Source organism: Dermochelys coriacea, chromosome 8, assembly GCF_009764565.3.
Source record: "Dermochelys coriacea isolate rDerCor1 chromosome 8, rDerCor1.pri.v4, whole genome shotgun sequence".
In the NCBI taxonomy this organism is placed as follows: Eukaryota; Metazoa; Chordata; order Testudines; family Dermochelyidae; genus Dermochelys; species Dermochelys coriacea.
This window is the reverse complement of record NC_050075.1, coordinates 61,504,943-61,515,615: the sequence shown is the minus strand read 5'-3', so window position 1 is coordinate 61,515,615 and position 10,673 is coordinate 61,504,943.

The window sequence follows — 10,673 nt, the reverse complement described above, 5'->3', positions numbered from 1 at the left end:
CCGATCAGGTATAATTCGCAACAGTTTTGGCGACCCAGATGGGACTTTAGGCTCGTCACAAAAGGCGTACTGAGGTCGCGTTCCTCCTCGCAGACAGCTCTAGCCGGCAAAAGGTGAATTTACCTTGGAGAATTCCGACTGGGGGAAACACGAACAGTCGCTCGGACGATAAGGTGGCACATTAGGTGTCTCCTCGGTTGCCCAATTATGGGCTCTGGGCAGAGTATCAAGAAGGGGACCCCTTTGGCGGAAATTCTAGAGAATTGGAAGAATATTTCAGGCGCCCATGGGTTAAAGAAGAAGAAAACTATTGTTTTATGTAAAGTAGAATGGCCAGTAATTCAGGCCCTTCCTCAGGAATCTATGCAATGGCCACCTGACGGGTCATTTGTAGGGGAAATATTGACTGCGTTGAGAAAGAGGCTGGAAGATAAGGCTCCAGCCCAGATGGATTACTGGTATGTATGGGACAATTGGGCTTATGCGCGTGCGAAAGGACGTCCTCTTACTTCTTCTTCTGTTTCTTATCTGTCCCAGGGGTCTTCGGCCCCACCCTATCCTCTGCCTACTTCCTCTCCCTTTCCTCCAGCTTATTCTCAGCCTTCTGATTCATGCCCGCAATCCTCCCGGTCGCAGCCTCCCTGTTTATGTGGACCCATTCTGGATCCACCGATTGCTTTGCAAGCCCCTCTTATTCAGCAACCTCTTGTATCCCGTACGGTGGACGGAGGTGAACAAGTTGTTTTCCCCTATGTGCACCGCCCCTTTGGCCCAGGCGACTTGATAACATGGCAACAGCAGATGCCTCGCCTGCGTGATGATCCGGAACAGGTATTACAAACGATTCGATCTGTGTTTACTGCTTTTAATCCTGCCTGGGGGGATGTTCAGGTCATTTTGGACACACTTTTTACTCCCGATGAGAAGTATTCCATCTTGGATGCCAATAGGCGCTGGGCAGGAGAGGATAACGTCCGTAATGCCTGGCCCCTTGTTGATCCTGGTTGTAACCCTAATGTTTCTGCCCAAATGGACCTCCTTAAAGCAGGCAGGGACGGTCTCTTAGAGGCGGTGCGTAAAGCAGGTAGTAAGTCAGCTAATTGGTCTAAAATTCGTGAATGTCAGCAGGAGGTCACTGAGCATCCCTCTGCCTTCCTAGCCCGCTTGTCGAAACGAGTCCGCATATACGGCGGCGGCGTCGACCCAGAAGCAGAGACAAACCGTCCAATGATGGTTTCTTTTTATGTCGATCAAGCAGCCCCAGACATTAGAAAATATTTCTCTAAACATGTGCCTGATTGGCCAGGGAAACGTCTCCAGGAAGTAGTCCGCTTGGCCACTTTCGTGTTTAATGGCAGGGACGAGGAGAAAGCTAAGGAAAAGCGTAAACAAAAGAAGGAAGAAGTAACTATGTTGGCAGCCGCGTTGCAGGTCCCAGTTGGGAGTCAGAATTGGCGGGAGCATGGCGGGGCGAGAGGCAGGGGGCGGGGACGAACAGAGCCAAGAGGAAATTGGGTAAATACAAAATTTGGCACTTGTAACTACTGCAAACAACCAGGACACTGGAAAAGGGAATGTCCCCTCCGCCCAAAGGGGGCCCCTTGGCAGGAGCCAGTGCACAATGGCCTGTCCGGTTTTTCCCAGACTTCTCAAGGGTATCCTCCCACCAACCCTTTGAATCAAATTGACCCCCAGTGACTGGAGGCAGAGATTTTGGGAACTTTGGAAGAGTTGGAGTGGGACCTGGGAATGCAGTTACAAAATTACCTGCAAATTGGGGAACGTTTAGTGCCTTTCTTGGTAGATACAGGAGCCACCCTTTCCACTATAACGTTTGTGCCAGGGCCCGTGTCTAATACTAAGGTATGGGTGCAAGGTATAGAAGGAAACCCCTGCCCGGCTCGGTTATCTTACCCTATCCCCATTAAGCTTGGTTCTCTAAAGCTATCCCATAGGTTTGTTATTATGCCGGAGGGCCCAGCAAACCTTCTGGGACGAGATGTGCTGGGCAAATTAGGAGCACATATATATTGTGCCCCTGAGGGGCTTCGTCTGATTGTTCCAGATTCGACAGTTGCCTCTCTTACAACATTGACTACGTCTGTTCCCAGCGTACCCTTTGAATTGTCTAGTGTTCCCCATTTTTTATGGAGTACAAATTCCACTGATGTGGGTCTCCTTAAATCTGTGGTTCCGGTGAGTCTAACAACTAAAGATGGGCCGCCCCCTTCCGTGAAGCAGTATCCCTTGCCAAGGGAAGCAGAGGAGAGTATCTCACATGTTATTGACAGCTACTTGGCACAAGGAATTCTGGTTCCTTGTAGTTCACCCTGTAATACGCCCATCCTTCCGGTAAGAAAACCTAAACCAGGAACTGACGGGCACCCGGTTTATCGGTTTGTTCAGGATTTACGCGCTATTAATGACTACGTTATAGCCCCGCATCCAGTTGTTCCTGACCCGAGTACTATTTTGACATTAATTCCTCACTTGGCCACTTGTTTTACTGTAGTCGATTTGTGTGCCGCGTTTTTTAGTATCCCTTTACACCCGGATTCCCAATATCTATTTGCCTTTACCTGGAAAGGTCAGTAATTAACATGGACGCGGCTCCCCCAGGGATTCTCTGGATCCCCTACTATCTTTTCTCGCACTCTCACAGCAGATTTGAAGGACATTGTTTTGCCCGGTTCTTCGGTTTTGGTTCAGTATGTAGATGATTTGTTGATTGCCTTTTTGGACTATAGCACATGTTTAACTGATTCTGTCATTTTACTTACTGCATTAGCGGATAAAGGTCATCGTGCGTCCCCATCCAAGTTACAGCTGTGCCTAAATCAGGTAATTTATCTGGGTTTTGTAATTCGGCCTGGGGAGCGTTTATTATCTCCCGATAGAGTGCGGGCAATCCAGGATTACCCGCCCCGCCAACAAAAAGACAGTTACGGGCTTTCTTAGGGGCTGCTGGCTTTTGTCGACCTTGGATCGTGGGGTTTGGAGAACTGGTAAAACCCCTGGTCCAAGCTACCACGTCATCAACCCTCGACCCGATTTCCTGGACTATGGAGAGGGAGACTGCCTTTACAGCGGTTAAAAAGGCTTTGGTTACGGCGCCCGCCTTGGGATTCCCGGACTACGGTAAACCATTTTTTCTTTTTAGTCATGAACAACAGGGAGTGGCTAGTGGAGTCCTCCTACAATATCTTGGAGACCGCCCATGCCCCATAGCTTATTATTCAGTACAACTGGATTCTGTTGTCCGGGGCTCTGTTTCCTGTGTGCGGTCGATTGCCGCAGCGGCAATCATGGTTGAGCGTTCGCGACCCATAGTTCTGGGACATCCCCTGACTGTTTGGGTCCCCCACAAGGTTGAAATTCTTTTAAAACAGCATTCTACCCAGGCGTTGTCTCCACAACGCGCTCATAAATATGAACTAATTTTGTTGGCCACTGATAACATCACTCTACGCCGCTGCAACACTCTTAATCCAGCGACTTTGTTACCCCTCCCAGAGGATGGCACCCCTCATCATGTGTGTATGGACATCGTCACCCAGAATGGTAAGCCCCGCCCGGATCTAACAGATTCTCCTTTAATGGAGTCCGATCTGCTTCTCTTCACAGATGGGTCCTCATATTATTTAGATGGCTATCGGGTTTCGGGGTATTCAGTGACTTCCCAGACCGATGTTATAGAAGCCGCTCCTTTACCACCATCATTTAGTGCCCAGGGTGCAGAGTTGTATGTGCTCACGAAAGCTTGCTTATTGTCCGCGGGAAAAACTGCTACCATTTACACAGACTCGAGATATGCTTTCGGAGTTTGTCATGCTACAGGCCAGCTTTGGAAACAGCGTGGATTTCTAACTTCATCAGGTGCAAAAATAGCTAATGGTCCCTTGATTGCCGCGTTGCTAGAAGCTATTTTAGTTCCACGCCAGGTGGCAGTGATACATTGCTATGCACACAAGCACTCCGATAGTGCTGTTTCTCAAGGTAACGCGTTAGCTGATTCAGCCGCAAAAGTGGCAGCTTTACAACCTCTTTCTGTGTCGGTTACCCTCCCCTTGGATGGGTCTTTCCCACCTGTGGATTGGACATTAATGTACACTGATGTATCCTTGGAAGAATTGGGCGAGTGGAAACGCTGGGAGGGTGTGGAGGGCGCGGACAAAATTTGGCAAATCGGGGGCAAACCTATTCTTCCCCGTCGTTATTTACTGGCAGCTGCTCATTATTTTCATTCCCTGGGCCATGCTGGTATTCAAGGCACAGTGGCTGCCATACTCCAATCCTGGGCGGCACCACACATTTATCCTGCGGTGAAGCGTATTCTTGGATCCTGTTCAACTTGTTTGGCATTCTCTGCTATGACTCGGTCTGATGCCAGTTCGCGGGGGGGGGGGGGAAATTTGGGCGAATTTTCCATTTCAGCGTCTGCAAATGGATTATGCAGACATGCCCAAGTGTTCAGGATTCCATCACCATCTCGTTATAGTGGACCAGCTATCTGGGTGGCCTGAAGCGGTACCAACGAGGAAAGCAGATGCGAGGTCTGTAGTTAAGTTTCTAATGAAGGATATTGTACCTAGGTTTGGTGTTCCTGAAGTTATAGATACAGATCGAGGCTCGCACTTTACTGCGAAAATTTTGGAGGAACTGTATAAATTTTTGGGAATAACTCGACAATTACATACTCCGTATCACCCTCAGTCTGCTGGTCAGGTGGAACGCATGAACCGAACAGTAAAGACAATGATAGCAAAGTTCTGTAAGGAAACTGGACTTAAATGGCCGGAAATCCTGCCAATCGTCTTATGGCATATAAGGCGGACACCACGCATGCCCCTGGGCCTGTCCCCATTTGAGGTGTTATTTGGTAGACCTGCTTTAATTCCAGGAACCTACGTTCCAGCACATGCTAGTCTCTTGGATGGTGACGAAACTCCGGCCAAATATGTTGCTAGGTTACAAAAGGAGCTGATTGATAATCAATTTAAAGCTCAATTGTGTCAAACTGCACCGTTGGGATTGCAAATTCACTCATTTAAGCCAGGGGATTGGGTTATGGTAAAAAGGATTCCCCGCACAGACCCCTTGGAACCTAGGTCGGAGGGGCCGTATCAAGTTCTGTTATGTACTTATTCTGCTTTAAAGGTTGCAGGAAAGAGCTCGTGGATCCACCACAACTACGTTAAAGCAGCGACAGCGCCTCCCCAGGACCCGAGTGATCCAGCGTACGAGCCATTCCACGGATGAATATTACAACCAACCCGTGGACCAAACCCTCCAATTACTGGAATCTTCACAGCCCACCAGGACTTCTTGTATTTCTCTTTTCGACTTGTATATTGGGAATAGGGGTTTTTGTATGGTACCGGGGCGGATGTTATTATTGGTATGGTTGGCCCGGGGGCTTTTCCCCCTACTCCCAAGTCCAGTACAAGGGTGGGCAGGTAATAGTTTTTTGAATTTGACTCGGGCTATTACGCAGAATATAAATCAAAACACAATGTTGGATATGTATCCATACCCCCACATATATTAGTCAGGGAATTCCATTGGTAGGGGTCCCTATCCCTACTAATCAAACACGGTTGTCTACATTATGGGCTAATACTACCTTTCATTGGAATATCACTATTCAAACATGGTCTATTGACATGGTGGCCCAGGGCAATTATGCAATCTGTGTTAGAAGAAATTGGAATCCTGAAAATGGGAATTTTGTAGGAACTTTTATGGGATGCAATCGTACTATCAAAATTAGTTCGGGGATGGCAACCGTTTCAAATTATTCAAGGGCCCCTTGGCCCATCCCTAAAGGATCAGGGTGGTATTGGTTGTGTAACCACACAGCCTATAAAGTTCTTCCAGTAGGATGGTATGGTACCTGCACCCTAGGAGCAATAATCCCTGCTGTAACAGTTTATCAGAGTCTAACACGAAAAGAAATTCACAATATAGTATGGAGGGATCGGCGAAGTATCCCTTTTAATTCCCTTATTGAGCGGCCCACGGGTTTTGATTCCTTTGCACGATGGTTTCTGCCATGGTTAGGAGTAAGTGAGCTAGAAAAAGCTATAGTTAATATTTCTGCTGCCTTAGAGCAGATGGCCAATGCCACTGCAGATGCTTTATCTGCCCTCCAAACTGAAGTCACACAATTATCTCAAACAACCCTGCAAAATCGCTTAGCATTAGATTACCTCCTCGCTAATCAGGGTGGGGTATGCGCTTTAGTTAACTCCAGCTGTTGTGTTTTTATAAATCAACACCATAGGGTAGAGACTGATATCCATATCCTCAAGCAACAGGCAACTTTATTTCATCATATCAGTCTTGATAATACCAGTACTAGATTGCAGGAAGTATGGAATTGGCTCACATCATGGATGCCGGATCTCGGGGTCTGGGGAAGACGTGCTCTGTAAATGTTCATATTGATTGCTGTTTTCTTTGCCGTGTTATTTGTATGCCTTCAATGTTGTAAAATGTGTTATTCGCAGTTATTAGTCCTTCATCGTGGTTACTCAGCTCCTATATAGTGTTAACTGACGTAATAAAAAAAGTGAGGACTGTTGAGGGAAAAGCTAATATGTGCAGAGCTGGCACCTTTTGGCGCCAGCCACTGTCTGTGCAGCACAGACCGCAGCACATTTGGGGAATCGTTTCGGGCCTTGAAACTGTTGTCCTTCCTGTCTTTGTGGTATGCGAGGCACGTTGTGTAACTGCATGTTCTGTTTTAATGATAAAGCTGTTGACATTCTCAGAACACGAGAAAGCACTCACCAGAGAGTGGCTGAGGATGGGGTGAGGATGGAATTCATTGGTTAAGGGTGCCGATGCACGAGGGCAGCACGTGATGTCAGATGGTATATAAGCTTTGCATAAACTGTATACGGAGTCCCCTCCTGACTAGTGGGGGGGCACCACACTCGAGCGTAATACATTAAACACAGACTGGAAACTCTGCAGATCTGGACCTGGTTTTTGGTGCCTCAGCCTGAAAACTTGAACCGTGCGTGACCGATCAGGTATAATTCGCAACAAAAGTAAAATAATGGATCTGGGACAATTTGTACAACAGTGGATAATCAGCTCAACATGAGCTCCGAGTGTGACACTGGCTGAAATAGCTAATGTGATTCTGGGATGAAGAAACAGGAGAATCTTGAGTAGGAGTAGAGAGGCAATTTTACCTCTATATTTGGGACTAGTGCAACTGCTGCTGGAATATTGCGTCCAGTGCTGGTGCCCAGAATTCAGGAAGGATTGTGATAAAGGGTTCAGAGAAGAGCACAAGAAAGATTAAAGGTTTAGAAAACGTGCCTTATAGCGATAGACGCAAGGAGCTCAATCTATTTCATTTAACAAAGAGAAGGTTAAGGAGTGACTTGATTACACTCTAAGGCTCTTCAATCTAGAAAAAGGGACAATGGCTGGAAGTTGAATTCAGATGGAAAATAAGGTCTAATTTTTAATGGTGAGTAATTAACCATTGGAACAATTTACCAAGGATCGTAGTGGATTCTTCATCACTGACAATTTTTTAAAATTAAGACTGGATGTTTTTCAAAAGCTATGCACCGGGAGTTATTTTGTAGAAGTTCCATGTATTATACAGGAAGTCAGATTAGATGATTACAGTGGTCCCTTCGAGCCTTAGAATTTATGAAAGTTATAGATCTTATACTAAAAGAGCTAGCGAGACATTTAAAATATACTATCATTCAACAAACGAGGGTCTGGGATTCTCAAAAGTAAAATGATTTTGGGTGCCTCCATTTTTGAAAGTCCAATTAGGTACACTTTAAAGAAGCTTGATTTTTCAGATAGTGTTGAACACCACCCTTCTGAAAATCAAGATCCCTTAAGCGTTTCAAGTTGGGTACCCAAAATCACTAATCTCTTTAGCCAAGATTTTCGAAAAAAACAAAAAAAGCTAGAATTTCAAGGACAAAAATGGCAACTTGGGACTGGATTCTCCAGACCTTACTCACAAAGGCAGTCTATCTTTAGGAGAATGGTCCTATTGACATCTGTCTGCCTGCTCATGCAAGTAAAGACATGTATTATTGGCCACTGTAATAACCATTAAGTGTGGATTCATCTGATATAATCATTTCCAGAAGGAATTAACTAAATTAAACTAAACTAAACTTAAATTCTAATTTTCCCACAGATCCAAAAATATTTATAGTTGGAGCATAGCAATGTACCAACAAAGCTTCTTTTATTGCCAAATGACTAAATTCTCAAAAATATTGGAAAGAAAAAGAAAAACAAACACATAAATACAATAAATATAATGGAAAATCAGAGAGGGCTTATAGCCAGCATAGGAGAGTCATATCAGATAAATGAGAAATTTAAAGAAGTTGCATCCTGTTTGCTAGAAATGTACTGTATTTTTGTATTGAAAACACTATCTGTAAATAACACACACATTATCTTATTTTAAGCCAGTGGTTCTCAACCAGAGGTACACATACTGCTCAGGGTATGCAGAGGTCTTCTGGAGTTACATCGACTCATCTAGATATTTGCCTAGTTTTACAACAGGCTACATAAAAAGCACTAGCAAGGTCAGTACAAACTAAAATTTCATGCAGACAGAATGAGAGTGTAAGCAATTTTTCAGTAATAGTGTGCTGTGACATTTGTATTTTTATGTCTGATTTTGTAAGCAAGTAGTTTTTAAATGGAGGTGAATCTTGGGGTTGGCAAGACAAATCAGACTCCTGAAAGGGGTACAGTAGTCTGGAAAGGTTAAGAACCACTGTTTTAAACAAAATACTAATTTATTATTTTATATAAATAAAATACAGAAGTCTCATGAAGGGCCCAATCTTGCAGTGCTTGCTTAGGCAACCCTCCCATTGACCATCGGACGGCCCACTGCAACAAAGCATCAAATGCAGGTGAAGATAAATATTAGTTTTATCAATCTATATTAAGGTTTTGGACTGACACCCATCACCATAGTATTTGAATGTCTTTCACATTAGATTGACAATATCAATCTAAATGACTTTGGAGCCTAAGTCACATTAACTTTCAGTGGACTGTGTGCCACAGCCACTATGGAAAATGTTACTTAAAATCCATTGAGACCTTAATGGAATCCCTGGCTCTTCTCTTTACCTAACCTGTGGCTAGGGCTGTGCGCATGTGGCTGGGGTTGAAACCAGGACTGTGTGCCCCTGCCCATAGCTGCAGCTAGCTCTGGAGTGGGGACTGCACACTCCCACTGGAGCTGGGGCAGTGCCCCCTATGGTGGGGGAAGTCAGAGCTCTGTCCCCCCTACCATGGCGGGGGGGGGGCTCAGACTGTCAGTCCCACCCCCGGGAGTCTAGCTGTCATGCCCTCCCCCTCTCCCTTACCTAGCCCTGCCTCCAGGTTATTTTTAGTGAAGTCACTGACAGGTTACCTGCTCCTGCAAATTTTTGTTTACTCCCTATGATCAGTCCATGACTTACTAAAAATAATAGTGAAAATCTTAACTTTAGTTCTAAGCCCCTTTGCTTTGGTCAGTATCAGTGTGAAGACTAATTTTTTTTCTTTGAAACAAGACTTGAAAATAAAAGTCAAACATGTCACCTATTCTGAAATGAACAGAAAGCTGGAAAAAGAAAATTGCTAGGGGTCTGCCAACTAAGAATAAAATTTGTCCATGTTTAGAGAGTGTTGAATTTACATCGGTTATTTAGAACAAATCACTCACGAGTCATTGACCTTCCAGCTTATGTATTTATTTTACTGTCATTTATTGAAATACTTTCACCAGGTCATGGTGCTGGGCTTCTGCATCTGGTTTTAGAATAAAAACAAAATCAGCATATCTGGTAGCATTAGATATTTTTGGATACTCCATATCCACTGAAGGCATCACTTGCAAAATTGACGGCATAAATCACGGTACAAGCCCAATGATTATGTAAAGGCAAAGGGTTTAAGATGCTCATCTTCATGTTTTATGGCAGAGTGTCAAACATTTGCTGGAATACCAACAGTGACTTAGTATTAATTTTGGCTTTCAGATTGTGAGGATAAGAGCACTGTTAAGACAGTCTGTGTGATGTTCCATATCCATATCCTCATGCTGTTCCTGTCTAAAGCACAGACCATATCAAATCAGTGTCATTTGTAAGCTCTTTCTTAAGATGAAGTTTTGACAAGTATTTGTTCTGTTATAATTCTCATAAGACATTTCTCACTTTGACAAAATGGTCAACAGTGACCATAGTTTTCTTCCATCATCTTCCTGGCCATCTACACTTTCACCTTGAAGGTTTGTACAAGTATTTTGAGAAGCATAGCAAAGAGAGCTACCATCACATGCAATTTTAGATCAGATATAGGTCCTACCCTTGACCCTGATTTTAGACCCCAAATCATCTTCCGCCCATGTGAACTTGGTATTCTATAAATCTCTCAATTTGAGAGTTCTGTACTTTTATCATGATATACTGTAAAAATCATCATACTGCAAAAAAAAAGCTCTGAAGTATGTCTTTCTTTACATTAAAATTCTACTCTTGTAGAAAATCTGCACAATGAATTACGTATTTACAAATATTAACTGAAGATGCATTTGGCTGTATAGGTATTTAGGGGAGTGAGAGGTCTCCGAAGGAAAGACCAGATACTGATCCAGGCCAAAAAGAGAG